This window comes from Parasteatoda tepidariorum, chromosome 2 (genome assembly GCF_982258835.1).
Source record: "Parasteatoda tepidariorum strain Cologne lab strain chromosome 2, Ptep-v5.0, whole genome shotgun sequence".
Lineage (NCBI taxonomy): Eukaryota > Metazoa > Arthropoda > Arachnida > Araneae > Theridiidae > Parasteatoda > Parasteatoda tepidariorum.
The window spans coordinates 36,262,577-36,277,557 of NC_141756.1; positions in this window are offsets into that span (position 1 = coordinate 36,262,577).

Consider the following 14,981-nt stretch of genomic DNA (forward strand, 5'->3'; position numbering starts at 1 on the left):
CATAAATCAAACATCGTCAAATAAATTCGTGAAAAAAAGCGCTTTCGACAAAATATTGAAATAGAGATCTATCGACAAAGACTATCACTTCTGCCTTGCTTATGCTCTCTCTGGTTATTTCAGTTTCCGTTTTTTAAAGCGCTATATGTTGAGCCATTTCAGCTAGATTTGGCATGTGACATTTTTAGCTGCAATCATTGGTCGATTTTCCAGCGTTGCCATTCGGGGAGTTGTAATGAGGCTTTTTTTATCGCCGTGTAAGAGAAATATCTATTATATATAATTCTCTTACGTGGCTCCCAAATTTTGGCTGCATTTCTTTTCGGCCGGTGGCAACGTTTGCTTTGTTTTGAAAACACCAAAACATTCTGCCTTTTAATGATGTGTTTCTGATCTAATATATATAATTCTCTTACGTGGCTCCCAAATTTTGGCTGAAGTACTTTGTGCAACTAAATAAAATTCTGTTCACAACAGTTAAATATTTACTTTATTTTCTTCATTCAACAGTCGGCAAAGGATTCTGTTAGGTTAAAAAACATTTCGCTAAAAAAATAACGAATTCTAAAAGAAAGAAAAATAAACAACTTAAAAAATAAAAATGCTGTTGCCAGCCATAGAATTTTTTGAAAGTCAACTTAGCAACATAAATCAAAATGACATAGAAGCGCAACTAGATCAAAATTATGATACCTGTTGACTTAACAAATCCTTCAATTCTAAAAGTGTTGTATCGCCAAATGCCCAAATTAACAATTGTGTTCTTAAAAAATTCTATAAAAAGTTTTAAATAAAAAACCAACTTCTATAACTGCTTCTTGAAGAACTTGGCTCATTGATTAAAAATATTGCTTTAATTTTACAGTACTAACTTTAGTTCTACTTTCATTATTGCTATGACCCTCTTTCATTACATTTTAAAACTTCATGCTAAATTTGAGGACTTTAAGTTGTTTTGTGGTTGAATACTGACATTTAGAAATGTGTACATAAAAAAAATAATATTTAGAGGTTAAGAGTTGCCTCAAAAAAATTTGAATTGTTGACATTGAACTTAACATTGGAAACAATCGCTTTTGTGAAAAATTGAATTGTATTGCTGACATCAAAACTGAAAATATTGTGTTTCAACTTAACAATACTACCTTAATTTATACTTTAGAATTGCCTCGGAGAAATTTGAATTGTTAGCAATGACTTAAACAGAAAGTTTTATTTTAACTGACAAATACTATATTATAATTTTAACTTTTTCTATGACTATACTCATTTTCTTACTCTTTTCTTTGTTTTTTTTATAAAGTTTATTTTTTTGTGATAAAATAATATACTTATAGTTGTTCTGCTTCTGAACACTGATGAAAACACAAAATGATGGGCTTCATCAACAATCAAAAATATATACATTTATTTTACAAATTCCATATTATTAAGGTGGCGCCCTTCAGAGAATTAAAAATACAAAATTATCTTCATCAAAGCCGATGCTTTACATCCGGCGTTCAGTGGCAGACTACTATTTCATATTGTTTTACAACACATGACTTTAGCCCTCTGGTGGGAAAGACTTTAAAACAAAGCTTACAACAGTTACTTTTCTCAACAACTGAAATTTAGAGTAGTGTGATTAAGAAAAATATGTGAACTGTTTGCAATTTCAAATTAATATTGAAATGTACAGGTTTAGAATTTTCTACAGTGAAAAGTTTTCGGAACTTCAGTATTCAAAAAAGTATACAAAAACTAGACGTTAAGAACGTATCCAATGAGCGAGCAAAGCGAGCATTGGATTGCGAAGCAATCCGAAATGAACTGTGAAAGCAGTTACGGGGGTTGGTGAGCGTCAGCGAGCAGGGGGCGAAGCCTCCTAGTATATATAGATTCTCTTACGTGGCTCCCAAATTTTGGCTGTATTTCTTTTCCGCCGGTGGCAACGTTTGCTTTGTTTTGAAAACACCAAAGCTTCTGTCTTTTAATGATGTGTTTCTGATCTAATATATGTAATTCTCTTACGTGGCTCCCAAATTTTGGCTGAAGTACTTTGTGCAACTAAATAAGATTCTTTTCACAACAGTTAAAAATTTACTTTATTTTCTTCATTCATAGAGAAAACAGTCGGCAAAGAATTCTGTTAGGTTTAAAAACATTTCGCTAAAAAAATAACGAATTGGGTATAATATAAAAAAAACACAACTACTTCCACTTAGTAGGAATAACATTTACCATGACGCAATGCTAAATTCTATGTCACTATCCACATAAATGCCACTATCCACATAAATCAATTATTAATCAAAAATCGAGTATCAATTACTTTTCTTTATAATGCAATAAAATCTGGCGAGCAGCTATTTAAACGATCAAACACTTCGTTTGCTTATTTGTGGCTTGAAGTTAGGCTCGCAGAAAATGCCGTTCATGGGTTAAATTTAGTAGGAATAACACAACCTGTGACGTAGGCTATAGTATACCCAATTCTAAAAGAAATGAAAATAAACAACTTAAAAAATTAAAAATGCTGTTGCCAGCCATAGAATTTCTTGCAAGTTAACTTAGCAACATAAATCAAAATGACATAGAAGCGCAACTAGATCAAAATTATGATACCTGAGCGCTTGATGTTACAAATCCTTCAATTCTAAAAGTGTTGTATCGCCAAATGCCCAAATTAACAATTGTGTTCTTAAAGAAATTCTATAAAAAGTTTTAAATAAACAACCTACTTCTACAACTGCTTCTTGAAGAACTTGGCTCATTGATTAAAAATATTGTTTTAATTTTACAGTACTAACTTTACTTCTACTTTCATTATTGCTATGAACCTCTTTCATTACATTTTATAACTTCATGCTAAATTTGAGGACTTTAAGTTGTTTTGTGGTTGAATACTGACATTTAGAAATGTGCACATAAAAAAATAATATTTAGAGGTTAAGAGTTGCCTAAGAAAAATTTAAATTGTTGACATTGAACTTAACAATGGAAACAATGGTTTTTGGGAAAAATTGAATTGTATTGTTGACATCAAAACTAAAAATATTGTGTTTCAACTTAACAATACTACCTTAATTTAAACTTTAGAATTGCCTCGGAGAAATTTGAATTGTTAGCAATGACTTAAACAAAAAGTTTTATTTTAACTGACAAATACTATATTATAATTTCAACTTTTTCTATGACTATACTCATTTTTTTACTCTTTTCTTTGTTTTTTATACATTTTATTTTTTTGTGATAAAATAAAACACTTAAAGTTGTTCTGCTTCTGAGCACTGATGAAAACACAAAATGATGGGCTTCATCAACAATCAAAAATATATACATTTATTTTACAAATTCCATATTATTAAGGTGGTGCCCTTCAGAGAATTAAAAATACAAAATTATCTTCATCAAAGCCGATGCTTTACATCCGGCGTTCAGTGGCAGACAACTATTTCATATTGTTTTACAACACATGGCTTTAGCCCTCTGGTGGGAAAGACTTTAAAACAAAACTTACAACAGTTACTTTTCTCAACAACTGAAATTTAGAATAGTGTGATTAAGAAAAATATGTGAACTGTTTGCAATTTCAAATTAACATTGAAATGTACAGGTTTAGAATTTTCTACAGTGAAAAGTTTTCGGAACTTCAGTATTCAAAAAAGTATACAAAAACAAGGCGTTAAGAACGTATCCAATGAGCGAGCAAAGCGAGCATTGGATTGCGAAGCAATCCGAAATGAACTGTGAAAGCAGTTCCGGGGGTTGGTGAGCGCCAGCGAGCAGGGGGCGAGGCCTCCTAGTATTTCTATAAACAACTTATAAAGCAACTTTTTAAAAAATATATATATATAATTAAACAAAGATTAAAAAAAATATTTAAAAAATTAAAATTGTTTTTTTATATTATCAACGAGTTTGAAATTTTGGTAAAATGACAAAATTCTTTCAAAATATTAGATATTGGGTAACATACAAAAATGTTTGGCGTACTTTTTCTATTTTTTAATATGCAAAAAAATAACAGTAAAAAAGCAGTCAAGAGCCAGCATTTTCGGAAAAAATCATCAGATAGTAATAAATCGTCATATATAAATATATTACTACTTACTAAATAAAAAAAATTCCAACGAAGTGTTAATAATATTCATAAGTATATAGTATTAAATTTTTCTGCTCAATGGAATAAAAACTCATTTCGCTGAAACAGTTTGAAATTCGTAAATTGGCCAAAAAGGGCATTTAGAGAAAAATGGCTTTTTCTAGTTATTTATTGCAAATTATATGAACAAATATTTCTTTTTTTAAAACATCAATAATGATAAATATGATCTTATAAGCTAATTAAATAATTGGACGTTTTAATATTTAAAAAATAAACACAATTTTTCAAAGGCAAGTAAAAACTTACTTGGTTATTTAACTAGCTGCAGAAAAGAAATTGTAAACAAAGGAGCGTCGCAAAAACAAAAATCAGCGTAATTTTTTGTTTTAAGATGTTCCGTTAAATGCCTAAATATCAAAAATATAAAAAGTAGAAAATAATTTTTTTCTTTTACAAATTTTCGTTTATTTGAATATTTGTTCATTCACTTGTTGCCTTAGTAAACTTCTTCAAACTTTTGTAGTGGAGAAAGTTGGTAAATTTATTAAATTTTATTCAATAAATAAATTTATTCGCCTATTCCAAAATATTAGTCTAGGTACATTGTGGGTTTTCTAATCATCCAATGTAGGTCTACGCTTCTTTGTGCTTAAGTACGGAGATTTATTTTTCTTTTCAATATGGTTCATAAATTAAGAAAAATGACAACTGGAGATGACAAAGAATAAGAGAAATGGGAACCGTGTCTGGGGAGTAGGCATGAAAAACATAAAAGGGAAGTAAGGATTACATGAAAGGGTAGAACTGTCCTTTCGAAACTGGTTATTGTTTCTGATGTAATTTTTTTTTCACTCTAAATGGAATTTCAATGAATCTCAAATTGATTGGGCTAATAGTTCAAAACTTTATGCAAAAGATTATTAAGACTTTAAGTAATGCACAGTTATGTATTCATACCTATTTTCTCTAACGAGTTTTTTTTTTATCTCTATTAGCTGGTGTAAAAGCCAATACAGACACCAGAATAACTGAACAAAGAAATAATAATAAGGTGACTAAAGAAAAAAAAATGTTTACCTATTTTTGGCCCTATAGCTTCTCAGTAGCGTTCCCGTAACTTCTTGAAGAAGAGAGGGGAGTACAGTCTAAAAGTTATTGACTGTTACTGACCAAACAGCATGGAACATCAAGAACATTTATAAGGAGTAAATGCCTGCGCGTAATGTATTATTAGAAGTTATATACTCTTATCTACGCTAGTGAAATAATATTGATATTTTCGTTAACTTGAATAACTTGATTTAATGAGCAGACAACTCTTTTTTCTTTCTAAAGAGAAGACAAACATTTGATATGAATCAAAATACTTAGATGCAATATATGCTTCTTTCTCACGGCTTTTTCTGGAAAAAATTGATTCTGTATTTTAAAAAGACAACGAAGACCTTGCGTTTGACAATTGAATGGCTTTAATTAAAATGCTAAGAGTCTTGATTGGTCGGCTCTGAGCCTGGACATGAATCTGATTTTAAAGGTTTGGAGCATTTTGATCCTCCAAATATATCGAAATGGTATGAAACGTAGCACTATTGATGAGCACAGTTGCTGTTTTTGTAGCTCATTTACGTCACACTAGAGCTGCACAATGGGCTATTTGGCGATGGTCTGGGAACCATCCCTGAGGATGATCCGAAGACATGCCATCAAAATTTTGATCCTCTGCAGAGGGGAAGGCATCCCCGCTTCGGTAGCCAGATGACCTGAGGGCGAAGTCGAGCACTTCACGATAGAACAGTATAACGAGGGCCAAAACCGCACACCCTCGGTCCCTACGCAGACTGACCCAAGCGGTCACCCACCCGTACACTGACTCCAGTCAGTGATGCTTAACTTCGGTGATCTGCCGGGAACCGTGTCTTAACGATCAGTCCACTGCGGGACATTGAAGAGCACAGAGAATCTATCAAGAAAGCATGGTATCCCAAATCCAATGCGTAACACCTCCAGTCCGAACATATCTACGTAATTGTATGGGGAAATGTATATTCGATGTCATTGCGAAAAGGGAGGGAACTATGTCCGAGCAAGAATAGTGTTAAATGGTGTCATTATGACTTTTGCACAAAAACTTTTGATGTAACATATTGTTCATTCATTTATAAAAGTCATGATAAAATAAATATTTATCAGCGATTTATTTATTTTCCCGATTTAATTACATCGCAAGATAATGTCTTTTTGTAAACTTTTTATTGCTGCATTTAAACTATTAAGGCTATGAAATATATTTTATAGACTAGAACAAGAAAAATGGAACGAAAATATCTGGAAAAAGAATTTTGCTATTTTGTCCAACATTCAAATTGAGCATTCAAATTGAATTGTTCAGTAGAATATTTTGGAGCACGTGAAAGCATAATATCATTCAATGCAACTGCAACCTTAGTACAGTATCAACTTGAAACAATATTATCATATAAATAGATTCTTATATTTTATTCCATTCATTTTGTAGGAAAACGTACTTCAATCTTGACTAAGTTCCACAAAAGTTTAAATTATTATAGTTCAAAATACCAACATATACATAAGTTTGTAAAGCCAAATTTATATAAAATATCAAGATATATACAAAATATTAATGTACTCAAGTTTTAATCTTTGTATAAAGAAGCAATGTTAGTTTCTATTTGTATTTAACTGTATTTCTATTAGGCCAAAAGCTACAGACATAGACAAAATTACGATTTATGCAAATTTTCATGTATTCACATTTATACATTACGATTTATACAAATTTTCCTATTTTCACATTTGTATGCAATCAGCTTTAAAAATAATAGAGGGGGGATTGAATAATTATAATATTTACAGTTGCGATGTGGACTCGGTATGGTTGCCAATGAAAATTATATAATGTACAAGAAAGTTCAGAAAGGTGATCAAGCTGGTTGCCAAAGGTGGCTATTTTTTTTATGAAAGCTTAATAAATATTTAAGAGTGGCAATTATTTGAAAAATTAAATTGCTCAATAAATGAATATATCTTTTAATATAATAATAAGTGAGATCATTTATTAAGTTAGTGAGCACCGTATAAGAAAAAAGAAAGCACAAGTAAAAGTTTTAATTTTGCTCTTTATTCTTTATTATGTCTCCGTTACAAAGATAATACTTTCGTTTAAGGCTGTTTTTCAAAGGCTCCGTAGTCAAGTGAAATGATACTTATTGGCGATTCGAATTTAAATAGAAAAGGGCGCGAAATGACTATAAGGAATTAAAAGCCTCAATTGTGGGAAAAGGAAAAACGTTTGTAGACCAATTTTTTGATATTTAAAAACTTACTCAAATGCTGCATTATCTGGTTTCATGAAAATATGCCAAAAATGGGAAAAAGGCATTGATTTTGAGTATTTTCATCTAGGTGGGAAAATGTCGCCAAATTGGCGATTTTAAAAAAGTTAAATAACTTTTAAAACACTTAGGCAATTTATCCGTTCTAAAGTTCAGATAATTATTCGCAACTAAATGGCATGCATAGTTCAAAATTATAGCTCTACTTCAAGAGTACGGCAGTGGTTTATTTTCTTTGGCGAAAGACTTTCGAAAAACCATTATAATAATTGAGTATCACTACAAATCAGCAACCGCTGTACTGAAGGAAGCATCTTTTTACATCTTTAACAGTTTAGTCACCAATATAATGTTACTTTTTAAACTGATAATAATAAATTACTATGACAGGGGTTCATATTGAGCATTAAACTTAACATGCCTGTTTCATTTTACCTTTTAAGATGAAAAATATTATACTTTAAAAATCCTTTTTTCAATAGCAATATGAAAGTTATAGTGGGTTTCATTAACATTCCAAATATTCTGTAAGTTTGCGTGATAGCAGTAATTTTCACCGTATTGTCAAAGATAAATATAAAAACATTTCAATATATAGACAACACATTCAAAGGGTTGTTGAAATTATGTATTATAAAGCAAAAAACATCTACGATTTTATTTTTAAAAAAATTATGTATTTATATACCAGTGACATAGACATTCGATTATGATATAATATAATTTAAAATGGCTGAAAATGTTTAACAATACCTAAATGAAACTCGTCTGTATCAACGTAATGCCTCATATACTTTCTGCATATTGAAAACTCATTTATATTGAACATACTGATATTGTACTGCTGATTTATATTGAAAACAGATTTCTCCATGCTAATTCAAAGTAAAACTAAATTAGATTATTAAAATGGATTAGAAATCGGTGTAATTCATATCATTCACTTTCATTACACTGTTAGAATTTCCATTCTAAAATTACGGTGAGATAACCGGCAGTAGTTTGCCCATCCAATTAGCTGTAAAGTTTACGGTAAAGAACATTTTTTAACCTTTACGGTTTTGAAACCATTTACATCTAGAATGGTTAAAAAACATTAATACAAAACTATACCAGATTTTAACCATTTGCAACTATGATAGGGCATTGGAATTAGAATGTTAGAACATTATAGCTCGTTGAGAATTGGGCGAAAGAGGGCGCCAATAAATAAGAAGAATTCTGGAACATTTTCTTTTGTTGTATGCTATATAATAAGAACTGAAATATTCGTACTGCTTGTTGCTAATATTGAAACCACCTTACAGCACGCAATCATTTAAATAGCGTTTGCATGAAAAACATTCTTAGTTAGTTTTCTCATTTAGAGACACAATCTGTTCAAGAATTTTGTTAAAACTTTTAAGACTTGGTGAGAGAGCATCACCTAGTTCCCTAAGCAGTATGTACACTTCTGTCACTTCCGTTTTTTCCACGATAGGTTACAGTCATTGTTCATGTCATTTTCTTAGAACACTTAGCTGAATTAAAAAATGTAAAAATTATGCTACGTCTTTAACTGTCGAACAATAATTCCATAAGTCACGGCTGCAGCAAAAGCAGATATCAACAGTGTTCTGTTAAGGCAAAACATATTCCAAGCTGTCAAATGACCATTGTTTTTCATCTTCTTATACGAAAAATAGTTTAATCCTGCTTCCTTTCGAATTTCATTATCTGAATAAAATTTATCCAATAAGACACGACTATGTCTTTGTACATAATCAGCCATAAAGATGGCTACAAAAAACCAAGCCATCATTTGAAAGTCCATTATCTGAGAGGCTACAAGCGAATGACCTGTTTTATTAGTATTCAACATTAATGTTATGAGAGTTAGAAAATGGTGCCCGATTCGACATAACACACAAAAGATCGGGAATGACATGAGGCTCTCCAATTTCATCACTGCGTTTATAATCTTCTCTAATAGTAACCCAGCTTGATATTTGCAACTTGTAGGGTAGTTTCTAGTAATCATCCTCAGTGAATCAATAATTTCAAAGCAAAAAAGATTAAATAAAAGAGCTATTGCAAAATAAATTCCTAAATCCAGAGAGAGTGGTAACGAATCCATAAAGACAGCAAATAACAGAAATTGTATCTTGCCTTCGTTAAGATTAAAATGATAACAAGACTGGGTTATGTTATTATTAATTAAATAAGTAAGCTTTGTAACTAAATACGGTAAAGGGGGATAAAAAAGAAGCATCGATAGGTAGAAAACAAATACAATCTTGCTTGAACTAAGCCCCATGGCTAAATTTCCGAGGTATGAAGCCAACTTAGAAAGTTCTTTCCTATGTAAAAAAACATTCCACCAGAGAATTATCGTGATAGTATCGGAGCACGCCAAGCTAATGTAAAAATCGTAAGATGTAGTCTTTTTAAATTTAAATATACAGAAGAAAAATTTAGAGAGCCTGAAAATTTTACATGCATGAAACAATAAAAGTAGTACCCATAACTTGCACTTCTTATGTTTGCTTGTAACTATTCCGGCTATAACTAAAATATGCATTGTGGCATTGCAAAGGAAATTTAACCGTTTGGCGTTTTGAGATTGAATTTGAATCTCAGGTTTCATGTTATTTGCAATCCTTAAGAAAGCAAATAATTTTGCATCTATGTTTTCTTCAAGCAAAGATCTGCTGCAAGCTTAAATTTTAGCTAAATGTTAATTTCCACTATCAGATATTACGAATATGAATTGAAATTCATCTCAGAATCACATTTTGAGGTTTGATTTATCAAGTAAAATTAAATATTAATTCCTTAATAGGTTTAAAATTTCGTTTCCAGAAAACTAAGTAGAATCATAAGAAAAATCATCATAGTTACAAAACTTGAATGAATCTCTAAACTATTCTCCCCGCTTCTTGAATCCCAAAACTGTTGCAAAACATCAATGCTTGTGCCAATTTAAGTTTTAGTTAAATGTTGAATTCCACTGTCAGATATTAAGAACATGGATCGGATTTTCGCCGAAATAAATTTTGAGGTCAGTTCTTACCGGTATTTTGAAGTATGGATTTTTTCGTTTAGAAAATTAATAAGAATCATAAACAATTCCTCAAAGTTGTCAATATAAAGCCATAATGAATCCCTATACTGATCTTCTCGCTTTTTTAAAACTGCTGTAAACATAAACATCAATATTTGTGGAAAAGTAATGGCTTCAAATATTTCTTCAATACGTTGTGATAATTACGTTTCCGAGACTGGAACATCATTATAGTAAGGAAAACATTGTGCGAAATTTGATTTGGAGGCTTTTGTAATTTGACCAGAATCACACACGCAAGCAGTTACATAAATAGTTATAACAGTGAATAAACATTTTAGTTAACCAACAAATACTTTTGAAAAGCTAGCTTTTTCTATCAAACTTGATGATGCTATTCGCGATCGCAACGCTCGAGTACGCCGTCTAGCGGGAGCCTGTAAATATCGGACATTAATTTATCACGTTTTCATTTAGTTCCATCAAAGTCATTGACTGAATCAGACGCCATTTTTTAGCAGCAAATAAGAAACAAAATTTCCCAAAGGAAAAGGCCGAAGAACTTGAAAAAAATCTCCAAAATATTAGTAAATCTTTCAGGAACAGAACACGCCAAACATTTGAAGAAAAATTCCTCAATAATTTTTAATTTCTATTATCAACAAACTTGCAACTGATGACTTCCGATTTCGGATACTGTTACAGATGTGTGTATTAAGGTAAAATGCATTTCTTCTGTCTTCAATTCATTACGAATTAAAGTGAAGTCAACATTGCTTTCGTCATTCCAGTGAATAAATATGAATTCAGAACATACAGAATTGTAATAGTTATAGCATATTCTTCTTCGTTATAGAATAGTATATATTTCTGTATCCATATAATTCGGAAAACAACAATAAAAAATTATCCAAGTTACTTGAAATAGTGCCATTTGTGCTGATTCTTAATTAATTTAAATCGTTTTCTTGGTAAGTTTTTTTAATTTTGAAAGAATAAGTTCAACTAGAATTCAGCTATTCTGTTTTTAGCTACATATTCAAATTCATATCAATTATAAAATTTTGCTGTGTAGTATGTTATCTAAAAGTAATGAAGTTATAAACTATGTATCTATTATTTGAGAATAAAGTTTTCAAACAAGGAACTTATCATTTTGGAATTCTCCGGGAATCATAAATCAGGTAAGTGCAATGATTTTTACAATAAAAAATTTGCTTGTAAATATTTTTTTTTCATTTGATGATGGTTCTCTACAGAATGGTTTTTTACGTCTGATTAAGAACTATAAGAATAATTAAAAAAAGAAACAATATGAAAGTTTTTATTTCAATGTTAATAATTCTTAAAATCGTTTTTTTTATCCTAAGAATTCTTTATTTTTTGATAGAAATTGTTCTCAAAATACTTTTGAAAAATTAAATGGTATAACATTATGTGTTTATGTATACTTCTTGTATATTCCAATCTTTGAAATAATATGATTCAGAAAAGTATGGAATAAAAATTCAGTACTTACGACGTATTAACGCCACCGCCGCTACAGATTTGGCGGTTTTTAAGTGCCGCCAATCTACACTTAAAATTTTTGCGACAGTTCATAAAATAAAACACTTTATTTAAAATCAAAATAGTTAATTGGATTTCGGTGGAAAATGAGCCGATATAGAGTTTAGCATAGATTCAAAACAATCATATCGCCATATGAACTCTGATGAATAAGATTCCAAATGAAATAACATTTCCAAAACGTACGTTTGCCAAGATAAAGTTTTATGTTGTGGGAATTGGTACATTTTCGTTTTTTCGGTAAAATATTTCCCTCCTGAAAAAATAAAATTGCATGTTGTTTTGTTTTTGGCAAATCCCAAAGACGAATATTCGTAGCACTAAAAATGGCGACAAAAAAGAATTGTTTTTTTTTTTTTTTTTTTTTTGTTTCGTCAGCATTCTTTATTTTACGTTTCTTAGTTTCTAAATAATGATTTTTATTGAAACTTGAAATTTTTTGATAAAAATTGTTGTCAAAAAACGTTGTTTACAAAATTAAATTTCATAAAATTATGAGGCTTATGTATACTTTTTGTTCATTTTAATTTTTGAACTAATATGATTCTGAAAACTATAGAATGTAAAGTTTAAATGGGCCTTTCATGTTATATCATTAAATTTAGTAATACTATTTCTCGGGCATTAGGTTTTAACTCTTATAAGAATATACATATTTTTTTCTGTTAATGTACAAATATTTTTCCGATGTGTTTTGGATATTCCTTCTCTAATAAAAAGAGATACCATTTTGTTTTCGGTTGTACAAGAAAGAAGATCAAGCATTTTTCTTTTTTAAATTTAATAAGCCACATTAAAGAAGGAACGTTGCAATGCTACACGCTACATTAACGACGTCTCCAGAGTAACTGAATGACGGTTCATATGGAAATCGCAGGTAAGCGTCTCATACAACAACGCCCCCTATAGTTCGTTGCGATCGCGAATAGATAAAACCAAAGTAGCATCATTCTTTGTCAAGCTCAAATAAGGCTCGCATTATTTATTTCACGTATGGTATTCAATACTAAATAAAATTATTCAATACAAATTAGTAATATTTGTTGAGTTTTCGTGGGTGCTATAGTTTCACAATGCTGGAAATTATTTTCCAATATCGATTTAACAATTCAATTTATAGAGTCACATCTATATTGTTACGATTACTGAAAAATCAATAAACTTTTGTGTTTAGTTAAGAAAAAAGACGGAAATATTTTAACGTCTTTACCAATTTAAGTGACAAAGAAATTTTCATGCGAAATATAATTTTAAAATGGTTCGAAAAACTTGATAATAGCTATATAAAAAACATTCACTCGACTGTATCGATTGTATTTTATTTATTGAGCTGATTTATATTGAAATCTGATACCGCCGTACCTACTTAAATTAAAACCATTGGATTATTAAGGTGGATTTTAAATTAGTATGATTCGTTTGATCTACTTAGTGAGTAAAGTGGTTTGCGTGCATAATGCACAATGCGCTGCGCAACAATGCATTTAAATTAAAATTATTAAAAAGTAATAGTTTTTATAACTTACCCATTTTAACTTAAATTAAAAAATTTTATTTTGTTAAATCTATTTTATACTATCACGATCTTGACAATATTTCTTGTAACTAAGCATTTTAAGGAATTTAAATACTAAATTATAAGCTGAAGTCCGTAAGCAACAAATTTTTTGCGTACTTAATCTCTAACACCTTATTTTTATTTTAAAAATAAAATATAAAGTATTTCTGAATCTACATAATTCGGAAAACTACTATGAAGAATCATCCGAATTACTTGAAATAATATCATTTATGTTGATTATTAATAAATTTTTATCGTTTTCTTGGTAAGTATTTTTTAATTTTGAATGATAAATTTCAACTAGAATTCAGCTATTCAAATTTTAAGTTACATATTGAAATTCATAACGAGATCTTGCGATTATAAAACTTTATTATGTGGTATGTCGTCTGAAAAAATTAAAGGGATAATCTATGTATATATTATTTGAGTTTTCAAACGAAGAGCATATCATTTTGGAATTCTCCGGATTTATAAATCAGGTAAGTGCTATGATTTTTATGATAAAAATTTACTCGTAAGAACTTTTTTTTTCTAATTTGAGGATAATTCTCTATAGAATGGTTTTCTGTGTTTTATTAAGAATTTAAAGAAACATGAAAGTTTATTATTTTAATTTGAGGAATTTTTAGAATCTTTTTTTTTCGTAAGCATTCTTTATTTTGCGTTTTTTGGTTTATAAATAATGATTTTTATTGAAACTTGAAATTCTTTGATAAAAATTGTCAAAAAGCTTTTTTTGCAAAATTAAATGATATGAAATTATGGGCTTATGTATACTTTTTGCATATTTTAATGTTTGAAGTTGTATGATTCATAAACCAACGGAATGTAAATTTTAAATAGACCTTTCATGTTTTATCATTAAATTTAATAAAACTATTTCGCAGGCATTATGTTTCCACTCTAATAAGAAGATACATATTTTTTTCTGTTTATTTACAAATATTTTTGCGATATGTTTTGGATGTTCCTTCGCTAAAAAAAAAAGAGATACCATTTTGTTTTCACTTGCGTAAGAAAGAATACCAAACATTTTTCTTTTTTAAATTTTATAAGCCACAATAAAGAAGGAATGTTACAATGCTAAAAGCAACAAAGACGTCTCCGGAGCAACTGAATGACTGTTCATTTAGAAATCGCAGGTATTTATCTCATACAACAACGCCCCCTGTAGTTCATTGTGATCGCGAATTGGGAGAAAATGAAAAGTCTTTGTAAAGTCTTCCAATTTTTTAATATTTAACAACTTACTCAAATGCTGCATTATCAGGCCTCATGAAAATATGCCAAAAATGGAAAAATGGCATTGATTTTGAGTATTTTCATCTAGATGGGTAAATGTCGCCAAATTGGAAATTTTTA